This window comes from Megascapheus bottae, chromosome 11 (genome assembly GCF_031878675.1).
Source record: "Megascapheus bottae isolate mThoBot1 chromosome 11, mThoBot2.hap1, whole genome shotgun sequence".
In the NCBI taxonomy this organism is placed as follows: Eukaryota; Metazoa; Chordata; class Mammalia; order Rodentia; family Geomyidae; genus Megascapheus; species Megascapheus bottae.
Window position 1 is genome coordinate 33,368,905 of NC_143519.1, and position 15,016 is coordinate 33,383,920.

Here is a 15,016-nt window from a genome sequence, read left to right on the forward strand (position 1 = left end):
TTTTAAATATAGTTTTTATGATGCCATATTGATATCACTCATGTGTCTAGGCATTCATTCCTGGAGTATGATCTGCTGAACATCAAGGACCAATATTTCATCCTTTCACTACTCACAGAACTTTCATTGGCCTTGAAAATCGGGCCCCAGAATTGAACACTAACTCCGCCTTTTATTAGCAGTGTGACCAGAAGTGTTGCAAAGTTTATCCAGACCTCATTATCTTCTAATAGCCCTTGCTTTGGTGTTCAATGACATTAAATACTATACACCGTGCTGGTCAGACAGCAATTATTCAATAATACATTACTTCCTGAATATTATACAAATTACTCCTCATCTGACTAGCTCGAGATGTTTGTTCTAGGTTAGACTGAATTAAGAGTAGTAATAACACTCATCTTTTCCAGATGTAGAAAAGAAAAAAATTCTTATGTAAATCTCTAGTGCACCACAGAAAGCAATAAAGAAAAAAGAAGCCCAAAGATAATTTTTGAGTCATTTCCTTCATCTGTTCCAGAACATCCACCAAATGACAAAATGGTCACCATCATCGTAACAGTAATGAATTATATTGAATTTATGATTCTGCCTGTAGGAGAGCACATTTAATGTAATTAAGTCCACTTAAATTAATATGCTAAAATTTATGTCTGAGAGTGGATATGTTCTTACTATTACATCAAATACTATGCTTCTATTATATATAAAAGATTCAAAATCAATTATTTAATATCTTTAGAGATGGTGATTAGTGGTAAAGAAATAGGAATCATGCCAGAGTAGATTTTACTGAAGTTCCTGACAAAATAGCACAGTTTGTTTAGCTCTATACTAAAATAATATGAAAGACAATATTCCAAACTGCCTGTCTATAGGCTCCCAATTATACAGCAAAGCCACAGTGTAGGAAGTCCACTGTCTCATAACATGAGAGGGCAAGAGACCGTGGCACAGAATCTAACCGAGCTTCTGCTACAGGTCCCTAAAGTGCCTGAAACATTTTGCATTTTTCAGTATAAAACTCAGACTGAGGAAGAATTTATTCTGGATAAGTGCCTGAATAATAATTTAACCTTATTCATGGCCCTGGACAGTAATAATAATGAGCTGCCAAATGCTAAAAGCTAGTGTCCTGAATACAGGACAGTGGCTGAATGAAAGGGAAATGTCTGCACAGTGTAAAGAAGTCAGAAATCCCTCCCAGGAGAACTGGAGAATGGTTCAGAAACAGAAGGGGAAAAATGAATCTTGTCTTTCCCGGCTTTGCCAACCTCTTTGTCTTATGAGAACTGGAGATACTAGTCTCCTCCCTAAATGAAAAATAGCTCTTAATGCTTAAAGAGCACACGTAAGGGGAGGAAGGTAGAAAATGAGCTACATTCAGTGTACCCCCCCCCTCCCTGCATTATCACTTCTCTTCATTTCTTCTTGTACTTAAGCTCTTATCAGAAATGTCAAGCAAACACTATGGAACTACTGCCAAGTGCACATTCTATCTATAAATAAGGTGTGTGTGGGGGGAGATGATGATCTTTATTATATATAAACTATAAGGCTCTTAAAATTCAAGGCTTTTAGAAAAGCATAAGTAAATTCAGTCATTATAAGATTTCGTCCATCCAGCAGATGATAGCTTTAAAATTGATGATTCTGTCTCTAACATAGTAAAATGAGTTTTCTCAGTTGCTATTAATAAGTGGAATTACATTTAATGAACAAAATGTATAGATTAATAAGGATTTAATTTTATTTATTTCTGCCTCAGACCTATACTAATTACTTAGTATTTTATTGTTACTGTAGCATTATATAGCTGTTCTTTAATGTTCGCTGTATTTACAGAAATCAATATACATACACACATTTATATGCATCTATACACACATACATACCTATATGTTTATATGTGTGTTTGTGTATGTATGTATATATGTATGTATATAGGAAGATATGTAGCTCTCTCCATTGATAATGTTAAATGAGACAAAGGAATTTAGTATGCTAAGCAACACAAATTCCCAAATATATTAGCTGTCATACATTCTCAACTAGTCGCCCTCGCTGTGGCATTTGCTATTCTACTGATGAACTGTAAAAAGTTAGAGGGTTCTTTATTTGTTTTTAACTCATCTTTAATCAAGCACAGTGGCTTAAGCCTGTAATCCCAACTATTTGGGAAGCCAATCTAGGCTTAATACTTTATGAGACTCTAAACCAATGGCTAGGCATGGTGGCAGATAAAACAAGGCAAAATGAAACAATTACATGTATAGGTGGAATAAGGTCCCAGAGATCATTAGTAGAGTTCTAGACATTAGACAGATGTGGTAGAGAAATACAGTGCTCACTACAGGAAATGCACTCTCACTTCACTCCATTTTCCCCCATTACTTCATTGTTACAGTTCTTACAAAATCACCACAGACCTCCACATTTTCAAGTCTCGTGCTCCATCTTTCCTCACCATTATTGACCTGTCAATATTAACAATAAGCACAGTTGAGCCTCTTTTCTTCTCTGATATACAGTCTTACTTGGCTGGTAGAATATCATATTCTCATGACTTTTCTACTGCAAGAAAGATAACAAATGCGACTAGGATGTGGCTTAGTGGTAGAGTGTTTGCCTAGCATGCATGAAGCCCTGGGTTCAATTCCTCAGGACCACATAAGCAGGAAAAGCCAGAGTGGTGCTGTTGCTCAAAGGGTAGAATATAAGACTTGAGCAAAAAGAAGGTCAGGGACAGTGCCCAGGCCCTGAGTTCAAGCCCCAGGACTGGCAAAAAAAAAGGGGGGGAGGAGTTTGGTGCAGTGGTAGAGTGCTTTCCTAGCATGCATGAAGATCTGGGTTCGATTCCTCAGTACCACATGCATAGAAAAAGCCAGAAGTTTGGAGTAGCTATAGGAACACTGCTGCTTGCCACCTGTGCTTCAGTATGTACAACTCAGTGAGGCAAGCAGTCGGGAGCCAGAGGACGCCTGGCCCCTCCCACCTGGAGCAAGTGGGGCGTGTCTCAGGACACCATTGGCTGACGATTGCATTCAGGGACATCCCTATTTGATGACGTGGCGGCCACCGCTAGATCTGTATTTAGCAAGCACGTTTTGTAAAATAAAATTAGATCTTTATAGAAACAAAAGCCATATAATGAGTGATTGTTGTCCTTAATGTACTATGTTATCTCTCATCTCTTTGGCTGTCCCTTGACTATCTCATATTGTTACAGTATCTTTCTTTGTTATCTAATATATCGGATATATTTGTATTTGGTTATTTGAAATTGGATAGGGAAGGGGGGAAAACAAGATGAGGGGTGGGGGTGAGGGGGAGGGAAATGGGGACCAAGACATCAGAAAGGGTATCAATGTATGTGAATTAGAGCACCTTCTATCTGGCAAATATAATGTAACCCTTCTATTAATTACAATAAAAAATATATGAAAAAATAAAATTAGATCTGCACCGAGAATCTGGTCTCCGGAGTCAATGTGCAGGAGATTATTCGTGGGCTCTGTTGCCATCTTACCCCCTCCTAGACATTCGAGAAGGACCCCAACAAGAAGTGGTGCTGTGGCGCAAGTGGTAGAGCTCTAACCTTGAGAAAGCCCAAGGACAGTGCTCAAGCCCTGAGCTCAAGCCCAGGACTGGCATTAAAAAAAATGAAAGACACAGATTGACCTATTGGAAGATGTTTATAGATTTATATATACATTTATATTTATATATAAATATACACATATATTATATAAAATTTATATGTGTGTATATAAATGTATATAGGTGTCTGTATAAATTTGTATATAAATGTATAAATATGTATATAAATATATATGTATGCATTTACATGTACTTATTCTCAAGAAGGCACACTTTGCTAAAACACCATAATCCAAGATGCCCAAGGAGCAGTAAGCTGTCGCTTTGTGATATTATAAAAAGAAACTTACCTGCCCCGAGTTAGAGAAATGTAGAGAGAGCAGAAAGTAGGAAACAGCATGACATGAAACTGGCTTTTATGATGGTCAGGCGAACATCTCCTATGCAAATTCTTTTCCTGCTCAAGAGGACAATTACCTTAACTGCAAATATTCACTGGGCATTCTGCTTGGGGGCCAAAAGCTGATTATTGTAGCCTCTTCATCTGCACATAGTCAGTGTGCTGAGACAAAGGCCAAAGACCCTGGGCATAGAAAGACGAAACTGGACTAAGAAGTATAAATTCCCCGCTGAGATTCTACAGTGAAAGAGTGCATTAATCCATGAAATTACAGACTGACTTGGAGCCAACTAGAATCTTTTTTAAATGGTAAATCTGAAGACATTTTGAGCATCATAAACAAAAGTTGGTGATTATTCTATTCCAAGCTCAAGTTTTCCCTATGCCTGTTTTCAATGACGCCATGGTAAGTAAGTGGTAAAATCTGGCTATTGTGGAGGGCTTTCAGTGGTGTAAATATTCCCACTCTGGCCATTTCAACTACCGTGTGTGCTCCCAAATGTAGAATTAAGAAGAGATTAATTGGCTGTCATAGGAAATAGGTTACTAAAGACAAACATCCATCACAGGGTCTTCTTCTTTTGTGCTCATTATCTATGGAGGATGCTAGACTTTGGAGACCATTCCATAAAGGATCAGACTACTGATTTTCTGAAAAAGAGAAAAGAAAAAAAATATTTGATATAGGATGCAAGTGTGACCATAGTTAATTCAGTAGAATGAATCTAGGAATTCTAGAATAACCAGTAGTTAATTGTTTTTTTCTTTTCCTTGTCTTGAATGTCAGAAAATTTAAACTGAGAGATATTGGAAGCCAATGGAGGCCTTGAATAATACCTTACAATGGACAGTATGGTTGCAAGTGATAAATTGTTTTAACCTTGATCAAGTCAAATCTGAGTGAATGAAGTTCATATGCCAATACATCCTTCATCCATTTAGATAGGATTTTCTACTTCTTACATCCAACTACTTCTCCTAGCTTATTCTAAATTAGAGGGGGCAGGAACCACTGTGTTTTAGGAGTGTATCGCTCAATATGCATGCTTCATCAATTTCCCTTAGTCACAATCTACTTTTTAAAAATTAAACAGAAGGCTACCATTTCATATAAACACAGATCACATTCACTACCTATCTGATATGTTTACAGAAGCACCACAAATTTAATGCATGAAATAAACAGTGGCATATTTCATGTGTTCCAATTTAAATTGGAAAGTACATTTCCACAGTAGCTGGTTTCTGTGACATTGCCCCAGTCCTGTTACCTCTACTCAAAATTTTCTGTGCCATCACAGATTTGCCTCTGTTATGCTCTGCTCAATTTTATTGACCATCAGGACTGTCAGACTTGGTCACGACCTAAATCAAGATGATAAATACTTCATATAATTTAGTAATTTACATTACCATATAGGAGAAGGACTTGCATGCTCTATTAAAATATCCTATTTTGCCATGTCACAGAGAAATAATTTGAAACAAGCTGACCGACCTGTTCATGTCTTTCAAAGCAAAGGGCTAACGTTGATCAAGTTGAACTGAAATACCTTTGGACAACTACTTTAAAGATAATTTGTAGAAAGTATACTAGAAACTGCTAGTCAAATCCATCTAAAAATATTAATGAATTCTTTTGGAATCCTAAGTTGCAAAAAACACTATATTAAAACACATGGAATTTTGATTATGACAAAGCTTCATTTAGATTAAAAGTGATTATCACTTTATATAGGTCAATTGCAATTCAGAGATAAATTAATATACCTGTTCCTTACATATAAGGTTCCATTTTTCTTTTTTATTAAGTTCATTTTTATTGTAATTAATAGAAGGGTTACAGTTATATTCACCAGATAGAAGGTGAATTATTTCACATATATTGATACCCCTTCTCATGTTTTTGTCCCCATTTCCCTCCCTCCACTTCCTCCCCTCATCATCTTTTCCCCCATTCCTTTTCCTATTTCAAATAAACAAATAAACGTATATACAATATACCAGATAACAAGGTAAGATACTGTAACAATATGACCAAACAAAATAACCATGGGGCAACAAAAGAGATGAAAAATAACATAGTACATTAAGAACAACAATCACACATTATATAGCTCTTATTTCCATATCCTGGAGGTCCTTTCATTTAGCATCATCTTATATGGCCTTATGTATCTAGATTTTGAGCTATTGTAATCCTCTGCTAGTAGAGCCCAAGTTTTCTACTGATTATGACAAATGAGGGAAACCATTGAGCTATGTTCCTTTGGATCTGGCTTACTTCATTTAATAGGATTTTTTCCAAGTCTTTCCATTTCCTTACAAATGGAGAGATGTTGTTCTTTCTGATGGCAGCATAGAATTCCGTTGTGTATAAATACCACATCTTGTTGATCCAGTCATCTACTGGGTTGTTCCATATTTTTAATCCTTACATATAATGTTCTATAACAAAATAATACATTTGATCTTTCATTGAACAAGGATGCTACACAACTCATACACAATATTCTCCTTCAACATTTCATCTTCCCATTCTCATATTTATGAGAAATGTTTTGTTCTTATCTTACTATAAGATGGTGAAGTAAATTCCTATGCTGGATCTTGAAGTATCAGAACTTAATAATCTCATATAAACTAGATATAAACAAAAGAAAGAAGAGAATGTGACCAAAAAAAAAGGAAAGAAATTAGGCACCAAACTTATAAGAAGAAACATTTAGGTACTTAATGAGATGTGAAAACATAAAAAATTTGTTCTTGGTTTTCTGTGCTAAAGTTACAATAGCATTTATTTAGACTTCAGAGGACCTTTCCCAAGAAATAGATAAAATTAAATATAACACCTCAAGTTCCTGTGTCCTTGAGACCTCATCAATAAAATGTGCAAAAGAAAACTATTTTAGGGGCTGGGAGTTTAGCCTAGTGGAAGAGTGCTTGCCTAGCATGCACAAAGACCCGGGTTCACTTCCTTGGTACCACATACATAGAAAAAAGCTGGAAGTGGGGCTGAGGCTCAAGTGGTAGAGCTCTGGCCTGGAGAAAGTCCAAAGACAGCGCTCAGGCCCTGAGCTCAAGCCCAGGACTGGCAAAAAAAAAAAGAAAACTATTTTAATCACTCAATTTTTAAAAGTCAGTTGGAATTGTGTAGGCATTTTGGCAGTTTGCCTAAAGGAAACTATGTGGGGGTATATTTAATTTAGGTTTGGTGGTATATATACACATATATACACATACATATATATACATATACATGGTGGCATATATTTCTATAGTCTGTGGACACTTTCCTACATAACTGTTACTACAAGCTGTCAAAATGAGTTTCAGGAATGTTCCTAAACTTGGTGCAGACTCATCAAACAGATTAGTACAAAACCACCTTTGACAAATTATTTGGATGCTATCAAGTCCAGGAAATGTGAAATGTCTTGGGATACTATAGTTCATGTATGAAAGAAATTTGATATAGTTCCCAAATTTAGCAATAGTATTACATTTGTACATCAACAGGAACTGTGAAGCAGAAATTGTATATTTTCTAAGAAGAATAAGCAAGCTTAAATCAATTATGCTAGATGGGGCCAGGAGCATAGCCTAGTGGTTGAGTGCTTGCCTAGCATACACGAAGCCCTGGGTTTGATTCCTCTGTACCACATACACATAAAAATCAGAAGTAGTGCTGTGGTTTAAGTGGCAGAGCACTATCCTTGAGCAAAAAGTATTCAACGAGAGTACCCTGGCCCCGAGTTCAAGCCCTAGGACTGGCAAAAAAATATATCAATTATGCTACTTAGAAGGCTGAATTATCTTTATATTTCCTGGATTTAAACAATTGCATCCCCAAATTACTACATAGGAACAGACAAACCATAACTATGTGGCTAAAAATGGCAAGGGAAAACAGTACATTTTAGCTATAAGAAGTAGATAATTTAATAGCATTTTATTAATTTTCTCATTTTTATGACCTTCCAGGCTCTAATTTGTTGTGATTTCCATGCTATTTTGAAATAAATTCCCCTTTACTAAATATTAAATTCATTAATTTTATATTTTTTCTTAATGATGCCTTCTTTCTACATGCTCTCCCTACATTATATGAACTTTAGGACATGAAAACCCTGGATTTGCACATGCTTTCAAGTAAATAGCAATACAATTCTATCTGAATGCTAAGTTTAAAAAAAGAAATATTCTTATCATACAACAGTTTCCAAATATCTAGGTGATATTTTGAACTTTAAAAAAATATCTGATGAAAACATTTAGCATCAGATAGCCACAATCAATGTCTGACATTCCAAAACAAACACATACGAATCTGATTTAGAGGCTCTACCAATTCACCAGGCATGAAATCTCATTTGTTTGAAAGTTCAGTTCTACTAAAAATTAAAGAAAGTTTTAAATTACTCTAGTTATCATAGAAAATCATTTCTTGCTCCTTGCTTCCTTATCATATGATTCTTCTCATCTAAATAGTCAGTTCTTCCTTTACATTTTTATTCAGTACCTTTGGGCTAAGCATAAAACAGTCACTATCAATTTCTCACCAGTTTCTGAACATTCCTAAGTTGAAATTATTTTAGAGTAGTTATTCATGGGGTTTGCAAGTTGAAATGAAAAAGCACTGAAAATCAATTTTATTATAAGCTTTGATGTAAAGGGAAGTTGCATCAAAATTTTTTAGGAAAAAAAAGAAACTTTGACTGCTTGGTAGGTGGCATTTACTTATTTATTTTTTTTATAGAATGCTACAGCACAGCAGCTTTTAAACCACTGAAAAACCCAGCTGGTGATTTTCTGAATACATTCTCTGTACATAATCAGTGAAGTCTCAGCTTGACTGGGTGTTTGCACAGAACTCACTGAAAAGAATACATCTGAATTATTTCATGGCAGTGACTTCATTTATAACATTATGCACTTCTGTTCTCATGGTGGCTGCTTGCATTAACGATCCTGTTCCATAGCAGTTTGGATATTTTCCCTGGTGGGTATCAAAAAACTGTGACTCACTAACAACTGGTTCTCAAAACCCTAAGGACAGCTCAGAATTCAAAGCTTACAGTATTTAATGGGCCAAAAGCCTAAGGTTTAAAAGTGATGCAACTATAAGCAATGCAACGTAGAGAATAACAATTGACACTGAGAATTTGCTTGCTTGGTTTTTTGTTTTGTTTTGTTACTGTTGTTGTTGTCTGGGGTTTTTTTTGCCAGTCTTAGGGCTTAAACTCGGTGCCTGAGCACTGTCCTTCAGCTATCTCAAGGCTAGAGCTCTACCACTTGAGCCACAGCACCACTTCTGGCTTTTTCTATGTATGTGGTACCAAGGACATGGTAACGATGGTACTCATTGATACAGCGTTGAGTCCACACTGTAACATTTATTCTCGCTGTGGTTGTATGTCAAAGCAACCATCAACATAGCTCATGAATATAGAGTCAGACTCCTGTTCTGTCATTAGGTTTAATAAAGCAAAATAATCTTAAAAGCTTCCTTCATTTTCATTGTCCCTTCCTTCTCTTCTTTTACTTGTTATCAATCCTTGCTTGAACCCAAGAGGGGAATGGAGAAGTATTTGAATCCAACAGAGGTCAATTCAGCACATCTTTGCTTTGACTTTCTTTCATTGTTCTTAGTAAGTAGTTATTCAAAGGTATTACAATTCCCAAGTCAGGCTTGGTCAATGTCATCCCTTTCTTTTCCCTTATTCTTTCCCTCATGTATCTACCCCTCAAGTTACATAATTTAGTTATATATAATGTACATTGACTATAATGATTGCATTTGCTTAATCTTCCTCCCTCCATTCCTGGGGTCCCCTCCCCTTTTGCCAACTCCCAAAACACATTTCCATTTTGTTTTCATAAACAATACTCTTTGGTTGTTCAAAGGAGTTGTGGATTTAGGTTCCTTCCCTAAATATACTTTAAACTGTTTAGAACTCTTCATAAACGCACACAATATAAGTTCCAAATACTGTGCTCATTTTAGAGCAATTTTTTTAGGAGTTACTTCAATGTGTTTTCTCTTAGGAACAATTAGTGGAAGGAGGAGAATGGTGCAGTAGCATGACCATCTGTAAGACAGAATAAATTTCATAAAGGCTTACTAATATAATCATTTCCACTTCACTTTCTTGACTTCTAGCACGAATGTACCTGACTTTTAGCACAAACTGAAAAGGTTAGTGGTAAATACATAGTTTCTGGAACTGTTAAACTTACTTTGTACTTATGTGCTCAAATTAATCACTTTTTTATCTTCATCTTACAATTGTCTACACTTAGTGAAACACATGGTTTATACGATATTAAAGAACGATACCTGAAAATGAGAATTAGATAAGCTTACGATAATGATCGCTAAATCAAATTAACTTGATCTAGATGAAAGATAACAGGATAAAAACTATTTTTACAGAGAGACAATAAAGTGAGAATGTTAAGTACATCTTCTGTGCTGTAATTTATGCGGTGTTTTTTGCCACATAAGCAAGACTTTGACCTTGGATTTAGAGAATTACTACTCAAAGTTTTGCTGCTATGATCTTGTTTTAGAAATGGAGAAAGGTTCATACACCTTTGTGTCTTGGAGTTTGAAAAGCTGGTAAGCAGTTATGTGTTTCTACTTCTTGAATTCAGTCCTGTGGACACACTGACAGATCCAGATGTGAGCATTCTGCATAAGATACACTATGCTCTTTCACTTTCCTGCTTCGGGATTTACAAGGGAAGGCCCAGGACCTCAGCGTGAGCCTTTTTGTTGTTGTCAGCCTATGGGGCTTACACGCAGGAACTATGCAGTGTCTCTGAGCTCTTCTACTCAAGACCATTGATCTACCACTTGGAGCCATAGAGTGATTTCCCATTTTCTAGTGGTTAATTGGAGATTAGAGTCTCCTGCCAAGGCTGGATTTGAACCACAATCTTCAGATCTCAGCCTCCTGAGATTACAGGCATAAGCCATCAACACCCAGCTAGTATGAGACTGAAAAACCTGCCCTGAACCCTAAGTTCTCTATCTGTATGACAAGAAAACTAAGAAGTACCTTAGTAATTGGCTTCTGTTCCTTTCATTGCCCTCCAAAATCAGCATCAAGTTCACCAATAACTTCAGCTTGATGATGGGCCATTTAGAACAAATTAGATACGTAAGATGAAACAAGATAGACCAAATGGGTACCATAAAACATCCTTGGCATTATCCTTGATAATTTCTAAGCCTCCAGAGTAACAGCGATTATCATTCTACCTCCAAAAGGTACTCTGAGTCCACTCACTTCTGCCTCTGTTGTTACTACCCCAGTATATAACCCTATCATCTCTTACTTTGCCTGCAACAACTGTTTCCCAGTGGGCCATATGGCCTCCTCTCTTCTGTACAATCATATACATTTATGAATTAATATTTTCTTTATATGCACGTTGAACATGGGGAAAATATAGGTTTGAAGTGTCGGTGTTTTCCAATGCTTTGAACACTTTTAATGACATTATGGTTATTTTTTTAAAATGTTTTGCAGAAATCCCTATAAAATTGTCTGGGATCGATACTTTTTTCATATATATTTATTGTAATTAATAGAAGGGTTACATTATATTCACCAGATAGAAGGTGCGTTACTTCACATACATTGATACCCTTGCTCATGTCTTGGTCCCCATTTCCCCCCCCCCACCCCTGCCCCTCATCTTGTTTTGACCTCTTCCCTATCCTATTTCAAAGAACCAAATAAGCATATATACACTATATCAGATAACAAGGTAAAATACTGTAACAATATGAGGTAACCAAGGGACAGCAAAAGAGATGAGAGATAACATAGTACATTAAGGACAACAATCACTCATTATATGCCTTTTGTGTACAAATACCACATCTTGTTGATCCATTCATCACTTAGTAACTATGCTTTCATCTGTGCAGAAACTTTTTATTTTTAGGTAGTCCCGTTTGTCGAGTCTCTCTCCAATCTGTTGTGACCCTGATACTCTGTTCAGGAAGTTTTTGCCTGTGCCTCTGAGTTGCAGTGTCTCTCCTACTCTATCATGTAACAGTTTCAAGGTTCCAGGTCTGATATTGAGGTCTTTGATCCATTTTGAGTTAATGCTTGTGCATGGCGAAAGGCCTGGATCAATTTTTATTTTTATTTTTTTCATATATTTTTATTGTAATTAATTCACCAAATAGAAGGTACATTAATTCGCATACACTGGTACCCTTTCTCATGTCTTGGTCCCCATTTCCCTCCCCATCAATTTTTATTGTAAAGATCACTTTTTAACAAGTGATTCTTCATCTTAGAAATTGATATGTTTACATTTCTATCTTTTATGATAATTTATTCATTTCATCCAGGTATTTCAATTTATTTGCATAGTGTTGAGCAAAGTAATCTCAGAGGTTTTTTTTTAGCCATCCTTCTTCAGGAGTTACTTACCAATGTCATTTAATTTATATGGATACGATTTCCTTCCATGTTGCCTTTATTGGATTAGTTATTTTATATACTCCATTTTTTCCTTCCAAAATGCATTTCATATTTATTTATCCATTCTATTTTCCTATACTTTAATTTTCCTTTTATTTTCTTAACCCAGAATTTTATTTTCTTCATTTTACTGTGGTTTTCTTTTGCAAATTTTTATGTTAACAGTTGTTAAGCTACCAACTCAGCTACTTTATTCTATTTTTTTTTCTGATTTCATGTCTCTCCATTCTCAATAGAGACCAGGCACAGAGCCTGGGCTGGAGTATATATGGGGTAGGTTTACTCTGCTTCCCCACCACCTTTTTGTTTTGGTAGGTCATGGGGCTTGAACTCTGGGCTTGGGTGTTGTCCCTGAGCTCTTCAGCTCAAGGCTACCACAGCCCATTTCCCATTTGCTAGTGATTAATTGGAGATAATGGTCTCATATTCTTTAGTGCCTGGTCTGGCTTTGAAACTCTATCCTCAGATCTCAGTTTCCTGAGTAGGTAGGATTATAGGCTTGAGCCACCTCATCTAGCTTGGTTCCTCCTTTTATATAATGTAAGAACACAGCCCCCACCAGGAAGCCCAACTCAGCTATTTTAAATTCTATTTTTTAAGTTAATCTGACTATTGAGGGTTATGACCCTTTGAGGCAGAATTTGCAATTATCATTACTTGATAGTGTATGGAATGACTTTTTCAGTTCTGCACTTTCAGCTTACATATCTTTCTTGGTCCAAGAAAAAGCTTTTAAATAGTCAGACAAAAGGTCCCTTTTTGATTCTGAGTTCTTTCTACTTACATTGGATTGTGATTACAAAGTTGTTTAGTAGTGATCAAATATTGCATTTGAGGATTACACTCGTGATATTAAGATATGATCAGGTTCATAATTTTCTCAATAGATATTTGAAAGAAAGATACATTTATTCTTAGTTTTCAGGATCAACGTTCCACATTCATTACATATAATTGCTTTTAATTATGCTATTTTGAAAGTATAATGATGCTTACCAGACTGGTTGATGGTATGGGGATTGTTGTTTAAAGAATATATAAGGACAATTAGTCAGGAAAAATAAGTTTCAAGAGCCCTAGTGCACAGCAAGATGACTAGAGTTAATGGTATTTGTGTTCTTGAAAAAATGTAAACAGTATATTTTATGTGCTCTCACAAGAAAAATGGTAATGATGTGAGGCAAGTTACTTATTTAGCTGGATTTAACCATTCTACAACATCAATGTAATGAGTACATGATGTTGTAAATCATAAAAACACAGTATTATTTGTCAGTTTTTAAATAACAAAACAAAAGTATTTTAATACCTTAATGAGTGGGTCTTTTTTCTCCATTTTCTCTTGTTTGGCTATTATTTCTGCACTATGAACTTTATCTTGATTGGGGCATAGATTTTTATGACTTTTACATCTCTACTGTCAGTTGTACCCTCTGGTATTACCAAGGGTACTTGCTATAAAAAACATTTTATTTGTAATTATACTTTGATATTGACACACTTAAAAACACTTTAATTTTAGTCCTTCTGAAAATTTTAGATGTATCTCCTGCATATAAAATGAAGTTAAGCTTTTCTTTGATCCAAAAATAGTTTTTCTTATTATAGTTGCATCACCATCATTATTTTCATTTCTATGAAAGGTGTGCATAGCCTTAAATCAAGGCTCTATGTCTGTTATGTTATCAGATGGCCATGGATTTTAAAACAATTTTCTACAGAAGCCAGGCTTCGAAGGTTCACAGTTGTAATTTGAGCTACTTAAAAGCCTGAGAACCAGGGGTCACAGTTTGCAGTCAACCAGGGTATAAAAGTCAGGAAACTCCATTTTCAAATTAACTAGCAGAAAGGGCCCAAGTATGGTTCAAATGGTAGAGCACCAGCTGAGCAAGAAGGTAAGTGAGCTTGAGACTCTGAGTTCAATCCTCAATATTGCCGGGGCCTACCGGCAGCAAATTGGGGTTCCTGAAATAGGGGGCAGGGACTGGAAAGAATAGAAGAAAGACGAACACATCAGGTCCGGGAGGTCTGCAGCCCAGGCAAAAACTGCAGCGTCCCATTTATTCTCAACTCAAAGTTTATATCCCTTCTTGAGACCAGGGCACTGCCAGGTGTTACATCCAGATGGTTAATCAGGGAACTGTTGGGGGTTACATTCATATGGTAAATCTCAGATCAATTGAACAGGAGAAGGCCAAAAAACAATAAGACAATCAAGCAATTATCTGATGCAAATCAAAGTACAGTTTGATTCCACTCTTGCTCCCAACACAATATCACCCCAAAAGAAAGAAAACAAAGACTTTCCACAGTAATTTTGTGTGCATATGTCTGTATACACACATGCATGCATGTGATCTTTTCATATTTATGGAGGCTTGCATTTTTCTGTTTACTTACCAATTATAATTTCCTCCTGATGAATCATTTGCTTTATTAATATAATGCATCATTCTTTGTCTCTTCTGATTGATTTTACTGTTAAGTCTATTTTATCAGATAGAAGTAT

At 35.9% G+C, this 15,016-nt stretch overlaps 1 pseudogene; it reads right to left on the bottom strand.

The window, feature by feature from the left end:
* Nucleotides 1-12,720: 12,720 nt before the first annotated feature.
* Nucleotides 12,721-12,833, bottom strand: LOC150056890 (small nucleolar RNA SNORA51; annotated as a pseudogene).
* Nucleotides 12,834-15,016: the final 2,183 nt, after the last annotated feature.